The sequence below is a fragment of the Chiloscyllium punctatum genome, chromosome 16, assembly GCF_047496795.1.
Source record: "Chiloscyllium punctatum isolate Juve2018m chromosome 16, sChiPun1.3, whole genome shotgun sequence".
NCBI lineage: Eukaryota > Metazoa > Chordata > Chondrichthyes > Orectolobiformes > Hemiscylliidae > Chiloscyllium > Chiloscyllium punctatum.
The window spans coordinates 7,820,292-7,835,190 of record NC_092754.1 but is presented as its reverse complement, the minus strand read 5'-3'; the positions used below and the strand labels follow the sequence as shown (position 1 = coordinate 7,835,190).

Here is a 14,899-nt window from a genome sequence, read left to right as displayed (position 1 = left end):
AGTTTATACTACCAAGTTCTTTGCAGCCAATGCTGAATACCAGATTCACTAAAGGTAATTAGGATAAATTGGTGTGGATGAATTGTCACTATTATTTTCAACCATAGAAAATCAAGCAAGTTTATCTTGCCAGCTGTGTAATAGCATGACATTTGGAAGTGGTGTCACCTAACATAATATAAATGCAGCTTCAAACAACTGGAGTTGAGAGCGTGATGCTGGAAAAACACAGCAGGTCAGACAGCATCCGAGAAGGAGAATCGATGTTTCGGGCAAAAGCCCTTCATTCGAACAACTAGTGTCAACATTAACTCTGGAGTTGGTGTTAGTAAACTAATAGTGTTCTGGTTTACATACATGAAGTGAACGGTATATGATTTGGGGGATTCTTTTGAGTTTCATTGTGGTTTTTTAAAGTAATGATGACAGTAAGTTTCAAATACTAATAAAAGCATCTTTTAAAAAAGTCTTAGACTGTCCATGATGATAACAAATGGGCTACAAAATAACGTGAAAGTTGTTTCCAGTTAAACCGTACAATGACCAAGTCATCCAGTTTAATCCTATATAAATAAAAGTTATCGGATTCTTCAGTATATTGAAAGAAGACTAAGGATTTGTAAATGGAAATGTGTAAACCTGCACAGAAAACATGGTGCAATGATTATTTTAAGATCACAAAAAGATTATCAAGATAGTAGGAGGCAAAAGGGAAGAAATGGGGTGGGAGTGCCCCACATGGTCTCAGTATAGTGATCTCATCAACCTCTAAGAGAACTGCACAAGTACACATGGGTGAAGAAAGAGTTGAGTAAAACCATGATATCTCCCACAAATAAATGGTCTAGTAACTTACAGTACAGGCACACGGACGTGAATTGGACACATAATGAAGCCAATAGGATGGAAAGTGACTTACATCTAGAATAAAGCAAATATAAGCACTATTTCAAGGAAACAGACATACAAATTAACAAAAATTGCATGGTTTAGTCCCATTTCTGATTACTTAAAGCTCTTTAAAGTGTTTGTAGCATCAATAAAACATAGTTCTTTGACAGCCTGCATGCCTTTACAACGTCGTAATATTTATCTCAGCTATATTGAATTTGCAGATAATAGCCGGCAGACCTTATTTTGGGGGGCATTGGTTGTAGTGGTGGAGGAGGTGGTGCTTGTAAGATGTGGCAGGTGGAGGAAAGTATCAAGTCAAGGTTCTTACATGTGTTGCACAGAGGTGTGGCTGCATTGCCCATACCTGCCAAATAGTTTGCCAGCAATCATGGGCATAAGTGATGATTGAATAATGGTCATTGAAGAATAACAGGAAAGTTGTTGGCCCATATTTTGTCAAATGCAGGTTTTATTTCTGCACTGCGTCCCGACACCATTCTTGTACCACCAAACTCAGTGAGGACAATGGTTGTGCTTTCCCTTTACAATGATGAAACCACCTCTCATCTAAAATGGGGCATTTTCACAAACAACAGCTCATGCCACTAGATGCATATTGTGTTTCCAGACAGAAAGAAACACAAAACCATTGCTCCTAAATATTCACTAAGATTACCATCACTTTTACTTCTGCAAACAAAATGTCAAAATTACATCTTTAATTCACCTACAAAGCACAATGGACAAAATTTCAATAAATGTTTATTCTATAAATATTTAGAAAAAATTATTATGGATCATTTGATAAAGAGATTACATATATGAAATTGAAGGATGTTTTGTAATAGGTATATTATCACATGAGCCTAGATCTGTGTGCTCCTGCAAAGTTTATAACAGCTTTGCATGCGAAGTACAAAATATTTAAAAATAAACTACTTATCTGTAAAAAATATTTTAACCTAGTGAAATTAAACATTTTTAAGAAAAAATATGGAATTTAAGTTATTCAATATTTACAAATTTATTAAACTTACACATTTAAATACAACACTTTGCATAATCACACACTTTTAACACGTATCCAACATGTAGGTGGTATAATTTTTTTTAGAAAGCTGTTATGGAGCAGATTTAGAAAATAAGAACTACAAATACAAGAGAAGCAGGAAGCTTGTCCACATCAATTGCATCCATAAATTCTACAGGTCTTTAGTTAATACATTGAGACTTTAGATTACATTACAGTGTGGAAACAGGCCCTTCAGCCCAACAAGTCCACACCGACTTGCCAAAGCGCAACCCACCCATGCCCCTACATTTACCCCTTACTTAACACCACGGGCAATTTAGCATGGCCAATTCACCTAACGTGCACATTTTTGGACTGTGGGAGGAAACCGGAGCACCCAGAGGAAACCCACGCAGACACGGGGAGAACGTGCAAACTCCACACAGACAGTTGCCTGAGGCGGGAATTGAACCCGGGTCTCAGGCGCTGTGAGGCAGCAGTGCTAACCACTGTGCCACCGTGCCGCCTTAAAGATTCTTTGCATGCCTTTGAGCACAAATAGAATTTTCAGACTCTTTCTATACATCCAAGCAAGATCCAAAACATAAGCTGTATTTTTCATGAAACAACAGATGGCCAAGGACTGATACCCAAGGTGTTTGCAGTTATTACTGGTTTTAAGCCTACAATGTCCACAAATGGCAGCATGACTCACACACAGCATGACAAATAAACAAACTTGGGATGTACAACCTATTGTTTCTTGAACAAAAAAAAACAAAGAACAGTTCTGAAGACAGGTCACTGGACACGAAAAGGGAACTCTGCATTCTCTCCATAGATGTTGTCAGACCTAAGGAGCTTTTCCTGCAATTTCTCATTTTATTCTTATTGTTTCCTGAATCATTTCAATAAGAAAATTAATTTAAAAACTATTCAAATACAAACTCCAGTTACCTTACATTAACAAAATGATATAACTGAAAAATGTTAAAACTATAAATTACCTGAATGTACCTTGAGCCATTTTGATAAGCAGTTATACAGGCAAGTGACAGGTGAATGCAAAAGTAAACAGCAGATGCAATGACTTTTACGAATCAAATATTAAAGAGCACAATGTTATATCAAAGGTTTGCATCCCCTACACATCACCAATATGTATGATTTATGATTGTACCTCACTTTTATGCAGCTGGCCATCCAGAAACTATGCAGAAACTGTACTCTTAGAGTGGGAAAATAATATTGAAGTGGTGGGTTTTTCAGATTAAGCTTGGTAATGGTTTGGGTTCCAAAATTACATTATTCTGCAATCTGGTTCTATGAACATGCAGTCTCTTATTGTGAAACAATCTCAACCAACTGCTCCTCATTCAAATCTAAGAGATTAACATCTGCACATTGATTGAATTTTTATACAAAACATCAGCATAAATTCATAATAAATCCAATACAGGCATAATGTTTGCTGTGTAAAACACCAGTATATTTACAAGACCGTTTGAAATTATAATATTACAATCTTATCATCTTAAACCTGGCCTACTATCAAGCCTCACCCTTTCTCCCCTATCAAGGCATGTAAACACAACGTAAAATGTTTTGTTTTCGATCCAGACAGACTAAGTTGTGGACGTCCAAATTCATAAATTGCAAACTCACAGGTGAGGCTAGTCTATTGAATCACATAAATAGCTGATAAACCTATTCCACATCAATTTACAATAGATTAAAAAATAGATCAACACTGAGTCATTAGATTCAATGTTGTCTAACCAAAACAACATGATGTTTAACAATTGATTTGAACAGTCATTAACTGGAAATACTTGAGCAAGCCTTTATTATTAAAATGGAAGCACCCACAAAAGCATCAAAACACTCCTGAAATGATTGTCAGATATAGCAGATGTTTTTGTTTTAGTAGCCTGATAAGCATCACACAGGACAGTGTGCCTCTTGTCCACTAAGTCTGCATCAGCCATCAGGAGTTGATTAATCAAGCACTGCCAGGCCAAGTTCAGCACTAGGTAGTCCTACAGCATACTTCCTTTTGCACTACCAATGAGCCTTAAGCTCAGTCTTAGAAAATCATTCATTACTGTGCATTTGCCACACCACTCTTCTCTATATGGCCTCTCGGCAAATTTTGCAATCTTAATGCCTATTTATTCTGAGGTTTCAGGGCTACAGACTCAAGTCCAGGAGGAACCGGCTTTAACTCATTTTAGAGAACTTACAAGCAGCAGACACAATAAAACGCCTTTTCCTATCAGCTTGGATTTGAAACTTGGCTGCTAAAAATGAAAAAGGACCAGCTTAACTCACTTTTCACATTCTGCCCTGAACTGACAGAATTATGTAAAATTCATTCCCTAATAATATTACGTTCATTTCAGCTGGCATGTTGTATTTCTGTAAAAATCGAGGGCCGAAGGGCCTGTACTGTGCTGCAACGTGATAGATTCTATGTAAGTAAACGGGACAACATTTTACAGGTTTTGTGTCTTCAATTGTATTTGGAATGAAAGACGTTGTTACACATAAAATTGAACTGAAAGGATGGTGTTATACCTTCGCCGAGAATCAAATGGTTAATAACGCAAGTATGTTAGTGGACCACATCAGAGAGCATCAGCAGTCAACTACAGTGTGAGACTGACGACTTATTGACTACAACAACAAATGCATTGATACTGATCCAAATAAGCAAATATTAGAGAGGTAACCAAAAGCTTTGTCAATGTCTTATAGGAAAGAAAAAGGGTATGAAAAGAGTGGAGGGGGAAGGCTGGCCGCACAGTGTGGCAGAGGGAGGAAACATCACATACAGAGTGAGAGTGCCACATACAGATGGAGAGGGACACACAGCGAGAGATAAATTTGTTGAGGGGATATTTCAAAGTTTAGGGCCAAGTCACCTGAAGAATAATTACCAATGTTTGATTCCAGAAAAAAAAAGATGCTCACGATGCCAGAACTGGAAAAACAGAGAACTCAAAGTTCTAGACAGTGTTCTCTTTAAAGCTTAGTTGCTGCTCACATGCTGTTTTTTGGTTTGCAATCTCTTTAAATTTTTCAGCAAGGCCACACACACATGTAATTAATCAATCAACAAGGCCTGTACTGTGCCTTTCAGGCAGCTGCAGGACAATGCACCAGCAAAGTTTAGCAGGAACGCTGTCTGTCGGGAAGGAGAAGATTACAGAGATATGGATTGGCAAAGTGGGATTTGAAAACAAGGACGAGGATTTAGATCAAAGCACCTAGATCAAGAATCAATTCAACTGAACAAGCACAGAGGTAATAAGCAAATGAATGCTGTTGGGAATGAAGATGCTGGTAACAGAGTTTAGGACAGGTTCAAGTCTATGGCAGTAACCATAGACTTCCCCAAAAAACGTAGTGAATTGATATGGCTTTTCCAATTTACCAGCTTCCATTAATATTTTATTTAGTGCATAATGGCAAAAATTAGAACAAGTGCATGACTTCTGCTGAAGGGTGTGAACTTTCTATCTCAGGATAATTGGTCCAGGCCCATAGTACTGAACTACAGCCCTGTTTTGAAAGTGCATCCTCAATGCATTTTCGCAATTGAAGTTCTCTGGTTTTATTTTAAAGGTCTAAAATATATTTTTCATTCTCTAGTATGCAGAACTAAATCATCACAGTTCTACGTGTCACGTATTGGATAGACTACAGACAGAACAACTAATCTTGTAATCTTCACCTTTTTGACCACATCCATGTCCTTTAGAAGTAAGTAGTTCTAAGTGTAACCTCAGCAATATATTGCATAATACTAATACTCATTGCTGATTGGTACTTCACTGATTAGGCAATGCACACCAAAATTCTGTTCACATTATTCAAGACCTCAAATTATAAAAGTGTTTTTATAGTATTATTAATTACAACACAGTTAATTATCTTATTTTAGGAGCCACTTTCAACAGCATATTAAAGCTATTGTAAAAGTTAAGTGTTCTGTACTCAACACTTGCCCAAATTAAGCAATGAGTCTCAAATAAGAAGCTTTGTATTTTAAAGCAGCAATTTAACTCAAAAGAATTTGACAGAGCATTGTTCTATTTGTACCAGAACAGAAAGAAAGGGCTCTTGATATGGGATGGCAATGCCATAGCATTGTTCTGGTGCATTTGATTGTAATGCAAGCAAAGCAATGAAATCATTCACACTAAACAAATCACAGATCATTTTACTTCCCACTATATCTCACTTCAGAAAAAAAACTAATCTGCAGTAATGATCAATTGCCTTCCTCAAAGTTAAACCGTCTAATTCAAACCACATTGGACTTTGCTGATATGTATTTGCAAATACACATGCAAGAATATTTCAAATCTGAACACTTGAGTGATGTTGTTGGGGAAGCAGTGTGTAGGGGAGTAAGAGATGAAGATAAGGGGAGGGATTTCCTCAAATGTTTTAGCAAATGTATACAGTTAGCTTACAGAAGCAAACAGAAATCTGGGGTTCAATCCTCATCATGTGCACTATTAGCTGAATTCAATCACAGTCATGTCAGACCACCAAACTGAATTCAGATTAGAGAACATGGGGGGGAAAAGTAAACAATCAAGATCCCCAACCCCACTTTTTATCCAATGGCCCCAGCTGGAAACTATACACCTGCTGACATCAGACTCAGCTGCGATGCCCCAACACCAGATTCAAATAACTTGCCAGCACTCACCACCAAGGCTTACAGATAAATAATTACTGCTTAAATGAGGTACTTGCGGGCAACTGATGCCAGTAAGGACTTCAAGTAGTCAATGCTTTCAGGAGAGAAAGAAGAGAGAAAATAGGCAGGTAAAGGGAAGTTACTCGAGTTACACAACCCCTCAACATGTTTTACCGAATGGTTACTACTAAGTGATATATAGCTGCCCAACAGAAAGTTTTCATGCTTGACAAGCCCCTGTCACAGGATATATACATTAGATCTTTCACCATAACAGCTGTTGTAACCCCTCATCCCATTCTTCAAAAAGAACTGCAACAGACAATAGACACCACAGCACAGTAACCACAAGTACAATAAAACATAGTCACTGCCATAACATAACAGCTGCGTTGGAGTAAGTTACAGGCTGTAACCCAATCTTGGGGGCTCGAGTCAGTTGATGCTCACAAACACGCTCTCAGTTTATGAAATCTGAACCCCTTGATTATATTACAATCCTGGCAACACACTAGCACTCAGTTTCACAGTTATTGTTGCACACATCTTGAAACGTGTAAAGCCTCTGTTTACATATAGATACCATTCAATTTTAGTATCAGCTCTTCAAGCATTAGTCACAGCATTTTGTCATTGGCACCACGGGAATTCCTGTTTATTCTGAAAGTAGGAGTTACGTCTGTTCTACAAATTTGCTACTTGACTTTCACCACTTGAAAGAAAAGAAAAAAAACTTTACCGTACATGGTTCTCAATCCTTACATATTTTATTGCCCTCGTTTTGTATATCTGAACACAGACTATTTCAAAGTGAGCAAATATTTGTATGCACTGGAATCACACCATCTTAGTAAACAAGCATTATTTACATTCAACAATCCAAGTGCTCAATAACCAAAGTAAAATATACACATTCCACACCCATATCTCAACTAATAACGACCTTTGCCATCTACACTGTAATATATATCACAGCCACTTTACTTTTTAAAAAAGAACATAGCTAAACAAAGGCTGAACCTACAAATAAAACTCATTAAAACCACTCCTGTAACAAAAATGCACAAAAACATTCATGTTACATTTTCTTTAAATGAAAGATCTAAAACGGGTTGAGAAATTGCAGTCCCTAACTTCTGCAAGAAGTTAAACAAATAACATTCTTAACTAATTTCTTTAACCTTCTGGGAGTTTTAGTCCAAAACCTCCACAATGTTGGTAAGGTTTTCTTTAAACTATCATTCATTGCAAATATGAGAATGAACACATACACCAACATGTTAAACACAAGCATACACAAACATCACACTCTTTAATTTTGGTTCAGCCTGAATAAGGTGGGTTAGACAACCCCTCTAAGGCCTACTCCATCAAGATAACACTGGATCTAATCCTCACATATTTTTCACTAGACTTCTAACCCAACTTTGTCACATTTGTATAGATTTCAAACAGAACAGAGGGGAGCGAGATGTGGTGGGGAAAGAGAAACAAGAACCAACATCATTGGTGAGTGTCCTCAGACAGTTGAAAAAAGACAAATAAATGTTAGTGCAGGAGCCACAATAAAAGAGACAATAACATTCACAATCTCTACAAGTGTCACTCTGGATTCAACAACGCACACAATGGCCACACTTGCCTAGTACAGACTCAAATGTTAAAAGAGGAGCGGGGGGGGGGGGGGGGGGATGGAGGAGGAATGTGGAGGGTTTAAGGTATAACTACTGAATAAAGATAAAAAGGGTGCGTGTGTGTGTGTGTGTGTTGGGGTTGGGGTTGGGGTTGGGGTTGGGTTGGGGGGTGCCAGGAAAGAGAACTGGAGGAGTTGCTGAGTGCCAGTCCCAGCCACATTAACACACATACACCCTCCCAAAAGAAAACGTCCAGCCTTTGAACCCATTCCTTACCTTCCGTCCCTCTACCGCATGAATGCCTTGGTTGCTTGGAGCTTCACAAGGGAAAGAGAAAGAAGAGTTGCTGGAGATTGCATCTGAATTTTCTCCTCTGTTTTTGTCCCCAGGTAATTCTTTCTCTCGTGTGTGTGTGTGTATGAGTGGGATTTTTCTCTCCGCTTCCTTCCCCACCCCGCGTCTCCTTGTTTTTGTTTGCAGCTGAGGACAATGTCTTTATTTTTGTTGTTGTTGCTGTTGGGAGAGTGTCTTTTCCTTGCTGCTGGAGACACAAGAGATTTCCCTGAGAGAGAGAGGGAGGAGGGAGCCCGGGGTAACCACAGGACACCGCGCACCCGCCAATAACCGCCGCTCTCATTGGGCGAGCCCGCAGCCCGCAGCCCGCACAGCCAATCAGCCGCAAGGAGAAAGAGGACTGAATTGATTTAAAAGCTCAGTCTCCAGAAACAATGTTTCAGAGACAGAGACAATCACAATCACAGACAGGTACATACCCAGAGACAGAGACAGAGACAGAGACAGAGACAGAGACAGAGACAGAGACAGAGACAGAGACAGAGACAGAGACAGAGACTATCACAGACAGGTACATACCCAGAGACAGAGACAGAGACACAAACACAAACACAAACTATCACAGACAGGTACATACCCAGAGACAGAGACACAAACACAAACTATCACAGACAGGTACATACCCAGAGACAGAGACAGAGACAGAGACAGGCTGGAGGGGGAGGGGGAGACACATACATACAAACTATCACAGAGAAAGGACAGGTACATACCCAGAGACAGAGACAGAGACAGAGACACAAACTATCACAGACAGGTACATACCCAGAGACAGAGACAGAGACAGAGACACAAACTATCACAGACAGGTACATACCCAGAGACAGGGACAGGGACAGGCTGGAGGGGGAGGGGGAGGGGGAGGGGGAGGGGGAGACAGACACACATACATACAAACTATCACAGAGAAAGGACAGGTACATACCCAGAGACAGAGACAGAGACAGAGACAGAGACAGGCTGGGGGGGGGGGGGGGGAGGGGAGGGGAGGGGGGGAAAAGGGGAAGGGGGAGGGGGGGGAGAGGGGGGGAAAAGGGGGAGAGGGGGGGAAAAGGGGGAGGGGGGGGGAGAGGGGGGGAAAAGGGGGAGAGGGGGGGAAAAGGGGGAGGGGGGGGGAGAGGGGGGGAAAAGGGGGAGGGGGGAGGGAGGGAGGGGGGGGAGGGGGGGGGAAAAGGGGGAGGGGGGAGGGAGGGAGGGGGGGGGAGAGGGGGGGGAAAAGGGGGAGGGGGGGAGAGAGGGGGGGAAAGGGGGAGGGGGGAGGGGGGGGAGAGGGGGGGAAAAGGGGGAGGGGGGGGAGAGAGGGGGGGAAAGGGGGAGGGGGGGAGAGAGGGGGAGAAAGGGGGGGAGGGGGGGAGGGGGGGAGAGAGGGGGGGAAAGGGGGGGAGGGGGGGAGGGGGGGAGAGAGGGGGGGAGAGAGGGGGGGAAAGGGGGAGGGGGGGAGAGAGGGGGGAAAAGGGGGAGGGGGGGAGAGAGGGGGGAAAAGGGGGAGGGGGGGAGAGGGGGAAAAGGGGGGAAGGGGGGAAGGGGGGAAGGGGGGAAGGGGGGAGGGGGGGAGAGGGGGAAAAGGGGGGAAGGGGGGGAGAGGGGGAAAAGGGGGGATGGGGGGGAGAGGGGGAAAAGGGGGGAGGGGGGGAGAGGGGGAAAAGGGGGGAGGGGGGAGGGGGGAGAGGGGGAAAAGGGGGGAGGGGGGAGAGGGGGGGAAGGGGGGAGGGGGGGAAAGGGAGAGGGGGGAGAGGGGGGGAGAGGGGGAAAAGGGGGGAGGGGGGGAAGGGGGAAGGGGGGAGGAGGGGGAAGGGGGGAGGGGGGGAAAGGGAGAGGGGGGAGAGGGGGGGAGGGGGGAGGAGGGGAGGGGGGAGGAGGGGAGAGGGGGGGAGGAGGGGAAAGGGGAGGAGAGGGGGAAGGGGAGGAGAGGGGGGAGGGGGGGAAAGGGAGGGGGGGGAAAGGGAGGGGGGGGAAAGGGAGAGGGGGGAAAGGGGAGAGGGGGGAGGGGGGAGAGGGGGGAGGGGGGGAAAGGGAGGGGGGGGAAAGGGAGGGGGGGGAAAGGGAGAGGGGGGAAAGGGGAGAGGGGGGAGGGGGGAGAGGGGGGAGAGGGGGGAGAGGGGGGGAGGGGGGAGGGGGGGGAAAGGGGGAGGGGGGAAAGGGGGAGAGAGGGGGAAAGGGGAGAGAGGGGGAAAGGGGAGAGGGGGGGAGGGGGGAGAGGGGGGGAGGGGGGGAGAGGGGGAAAAGGGGGGAGAGGGGGAAAAGGGGGGAGGGGGGGAGAGGGGGAAAAGGGGGGAGAGGGGGAAAAGGGGGGAGGGGGGGAGAGGGGGAAAGGGGAGAGGGGGAAAAGGGGGGGAGAGGGGGGAAAGGGAGAGGGGGGAAAAGGGGGAGGGGGGGAAAGGGGAGAGGGGGGAAAGGGGGAGGGGGGGAAAAGGGGGAGGGGGGGGAAGGGGAGAGGGGGGAAAGGGAGAGGGGGGGAAAAGGGGGAGGGGGGGAAAAGGGGGAGGGGGGGGGAAAGGGGGAGGGGGGGGGAGGGGGGGAAAGGGGAGAGGGGGGGAAAGGGGAGAGGGGGGGAAAGGGGAGAGGGGGGGGGGGGGGGAAAGGGGAGAGGGGGAGAGGGGGAGAGGGGGAGGGGGGGAAGGGGGAGGGGGGGAGGGGGGGAGAGGGGGGAAAGGGGGAGGAGGGGGAGGAGGGAGAGGGGGGGAAAGGGGGAGGAGGGGGAGGAGGGGGAGGGGGGGAGGAGGGGGAGGAGGGGGGGGGGGGGAGAGGGGGGGGAGGGGGGAGAGGGGGAGGGGGGAGAGGGGGAGGGGGGAAGGGGAGAGGGGAGGGGTGAGGGGGGGAGTGGGGGAAGGGGAGGGGGGGAAGGGGAGGGGGGAGGGGGGAGGGGGGAGGGGGGGGAGGGGGAGAGGGTGGGGAAGGGGAGTGGGGAGGGGGAAGGGGAGAGGGTGGGGGAAGGGAGGTGGGAGGGGGGAAGGGGTGGGGGAGAGGGGAGGGGAGGGGGGGGAGGGGAGAGGGGGGGGGATTGGGGAGAGGGAGGGGTGTGGGAGGGGGAGTGGGTGGGGGGTGAGGTGGGGGGAGTGGGAGGGGGGAGAGGGGGGGGGGAGGGGAGGGGGGAGAGGGGGGTGGGGTGAGGGGGGGGGTTGGGGAGAGGGAGGGGGGGGAAAGGGGAGAGGGGGGGGGATTGGGTTGGGGAGTGGGTGTGGGAGGGGAGAAGGGGAGGGGGAGGGGGAGTTGGGTGTGGGGGGGGAAGGGGGTGGGGGGGAGGGGGGGGGGGGGGTTGGGGGTGGGGGGAGGGGTGATTGGGGGTGGGAGGGGGAGGGGAGGGGGGGGGGTTGGGGAGAGGGTGGGGGGGAAGGGGTGAGGGAGGGGGAGTGGGAGAGGGGGGGGTTGGGGAGAGGGGGAGGGGGGGGTGGGGGGGAGGGGGGAGGGGGGGGGTGGGGGTGAAGGGGGTGGGGGGGGGTTGGGGGAGAGGGGGAGTGGGGAGTGGGGGTGTGGGGGAGGGGGGTGAGGGGGGGGTGGGGGTGTTGGGGGGTGAGGGGGTGTTGGGGGGGGGGGGGAGGGGGGGAGGGGGAGTTGGGGGGGGTGGGGGAGTTGGGTGAGGGTGGGGGGAAGGGGAGTGGGGGGTTGGGGGAGGGGGGAGTTGGGGTGTGGGGGTGTTTGGGGGTGGGTGGGGTGTTTGGGGTGAGGGAGGGGGGAAGGGGTGAGGGGGGTTTGGGGTGGGGGGGAGAGGGGGGGGTGGGGAGTGGGGGGTGAGGGGGGGGGGGGGGAGTGGGGGTGAGGGGGGGGAGGGGTGTGGGGGGTGTGGGGGGAGAGGGGAGAGGGAGGGGGGGAAAGGGGGAGGGAGGGGGGAAAGGGTGAGGGGGGGGGGAAGGGGTGGGTGGGGGGGAAGGGGGTGAGGGTGGGGGGGAGGGGTGGGGGGGGGGTGGGAGGGGGGAGGGGGAGAGGTGGGGGAGGGGGGGAGGGGGAGGTGGGGGGGAGGTGGGAGGGGGGAGGTGGGGGGGGGGAAGGGGGGAAGGGGAAAGGGGGGGGAGGGGGGAAAGGGGAGAGGGGGAGGGAGGGAGGTGGGGAGGGGGGAAGGGGAGAGGGGGAGGGAGGTGGGGAGGGGGGAAGGGGAGAGGGGAGGGAGGGAGGTGGGGAGGGGGGAAGGTGGGGAGGGGGGGAGGGGGGAAGGGGGGGGGGTGGAAGGGGAGAGGGGGGAGGGGGGAGGTGGGGGGGAGGGGGGGAAGGGGAGAGGGGGAGGGAGGGAGGTGGGGAGGGGGAGGTGGGGAGGGGGGGGAGGGGGAAAGGGGGAGAGGGGGGAGGGAGGGAGGTGGGGGGGAGGGGGGAAGGGGAGAGGGGGGAGGGAGGGAGGTAGGGGGGAAAGGGGAGAGGGGGGTGGGAGGGAGGGAGGTGGGGGGGAGGGGGGAGGGGGGGAGAGGGGGAGGGAGGGAGGGGGAATGGGGGGAAGGGGAGGGGGGGAGATGGGGGGAAGGGGAGGGGGGGAGAGGGGGAGGGAGGTGAGGGGGAGGGAGGGAGGTGAGGGGGAGGGAGGGAGGTGGGAGGGAGGGAGGTGGGGAGGGGGGAAGGTGGGGAGGGGGGGAAGGTTGGGGAGGGGGGAAAGGGGAGAGGGGGGAGGGAGGGAGGGAGGTGGGAGGGAGGTGGGAGGTGGGAGGGAGTTGGGGGGAGGGCGGGGGTGGGGGGGAGGGGGGAAAGGGGAGTGGGGGGGTAAGGGGAGAGGGGGGGAGGGAGGGAGGTGGGTGGGAGGGAGGTGGGGAGGTGGGGAGGGGGGAAGGTGGGAGGGGGAAGGTGGGGAGGGGGGAGGGGTAGGGGAGTGGGAAGGGGAGGGAAAGAGGCGGGAAGGGGAAGGGGGAGGGGGAAAGAGGTGAGGAGGGGGAAGAGGCGGGGGGAAAGAGACGGGGAGGGGGAGGGGGAGGGGGAAAGAGACGGGGAGGGGGAGGGGGAGGGGGAGGGGGAGGGGGAGGGGGGAAAGAGACGGGGAGGGGGAGGGGGAGGGGGAGGGGGAAAGAGGCGGGGAGGGGGAGGGGGAAAGAGGCGGGGAGGGGGAGGGGGAAAGAGGCGGGGAGGGGGAGGGGGAAAGAGGCGGGGAGGGGGAGGGGGAAAGAGGCGGGGAGGGGGGGGAAAGAGGCGGGGAGGGGGAGGGGAAAGAGGCGGGGAGGGGGAGGGAAAGAGGCGGGGAGGGAAAGAGGCGGGGAGGGGGAGGGAAAGAGGCGGGGAGGGGGAGGGAAAGAGGCGGGGAGGGAAAGAGGCGGGGAGGGGGAGGGGGAAAGAGGCGGGGAGGGGGAGGGAAAGAGGTGGGGAGGGGGAGGGGGAGGGGGAAAGAGGTGGGGAGGGGGAGGAAGAGGGAAGGGAAAGAGGTGGGGAGGGAGAGGGGGGAGGGGGAGGGAAAGAAGTGGGGAGGAGAGGGGGGAGGGGGAGGGAAAGAAGTGGGGAGGGGGAGGGGGAGGGGGAGGGAGAGGGGGGAGGGGGAGGGAAAGAGGTTGGGAGGGGGAGGGGGAGGGGGGAGGGAAAGAGGTTGGGAGGGGGAGGGGGAGGGGGACGGGAAGGGGAGGGAAGGAGGGGGAAGGGGGAGGGAAGGAGGGGGAAGGGGGAAGGGGGAGGGGGAGGGAAAGAGGCGGGAAGGTGGAGGGGTGAAAGTGGTGGGGAGGGGGGGAAAGAGGTGGGGAGGGGGGGTAAGAGGTTGGGAGGGGGGGAAAAGAGGTGGCGGGGGGAAAGAGATGGGGAGGGGGGGGAAAGAGGTGGGGAGGGGGGGGAAAGAGGTGGGGAGGGGGAGAGAAAGAGGTGGGGAGGGGGAGGAGGAGGGAAGGGAAAGAGGTTGGTAGGGGGAGGGAGAGGGGGAGGGGGAGGGAAAGAAGTTGGGAGGGGGAGAGAGAGGGAGAGGGGGAGGGGGAGGGAAAGAGGTTGGGAGGGGGAGGGAAAGTGGTTGGGAGGGGGAGGGGGAGGGGGGGAAAGAGGTTGGGGGGAAGAGGTTGGGAGGGGAGGGGGAGGGGAAGGGGAAGAGGTTGGGAGTGGGAGGGGGAGGGGGAAGGGAAAGAGGTTGGGAGTGGGAGGGGGAGGGGAAGTGAAAGAGGTTGGGTGGGGGAGGGGAAGGGAAAGAGGTTGGGAGGGGGAGGGGAAGGGAAAGAGGTTGGGAGGGGGAGGGGAAGGGAAAGAGGTTGGGAGGGAGGGGAAGGGAAAGAGGTTGGGAGGGGGAGGGGAGGGGAAGGCAAAGAGGTGGGGAGGGGGAGGGGAGGGGAAGGGAAAGAGGTTGGGGGGGAGGGTGGAGGGAGAGGTTAAGTGGAAGAAAGAGAGGCAGGGAGGGAGAGTGAGGGGAGG

General features: G+C 51.6%; 1 protein-coding gene across 9 annotated transcripts in view; it reads right to left on the bottom strand.

Moving 5' to 3' along the window:
* rerea (arginine-glutamic acid dipeptide (RE) repeats a) overlaps nucleotides 1-8,823 on the bottom strand; it is a 566,413-nt gene extending 557,590 nt beyond the window's left edge. For 7 of the 9 annotated variants that reach the window (XR_011962674.1, XM_072586150.1, XM_072586154.1 and 4 more), the window contains exon 1: nucleotides 8,531-8,823. The gene's annotated coding sequence lies outside the window, so the exon portion shown is untranslated. The remainder of the gene's footprint in view (nucleotides 1-8,530) is intronic. The other 2 variants (XM_072586159.1, XM_072586160.1) reach the window with 1 other exon arrangement.
* Nucleotides 8,824-14,899: the final 6,076 nt, after the last annotated feature.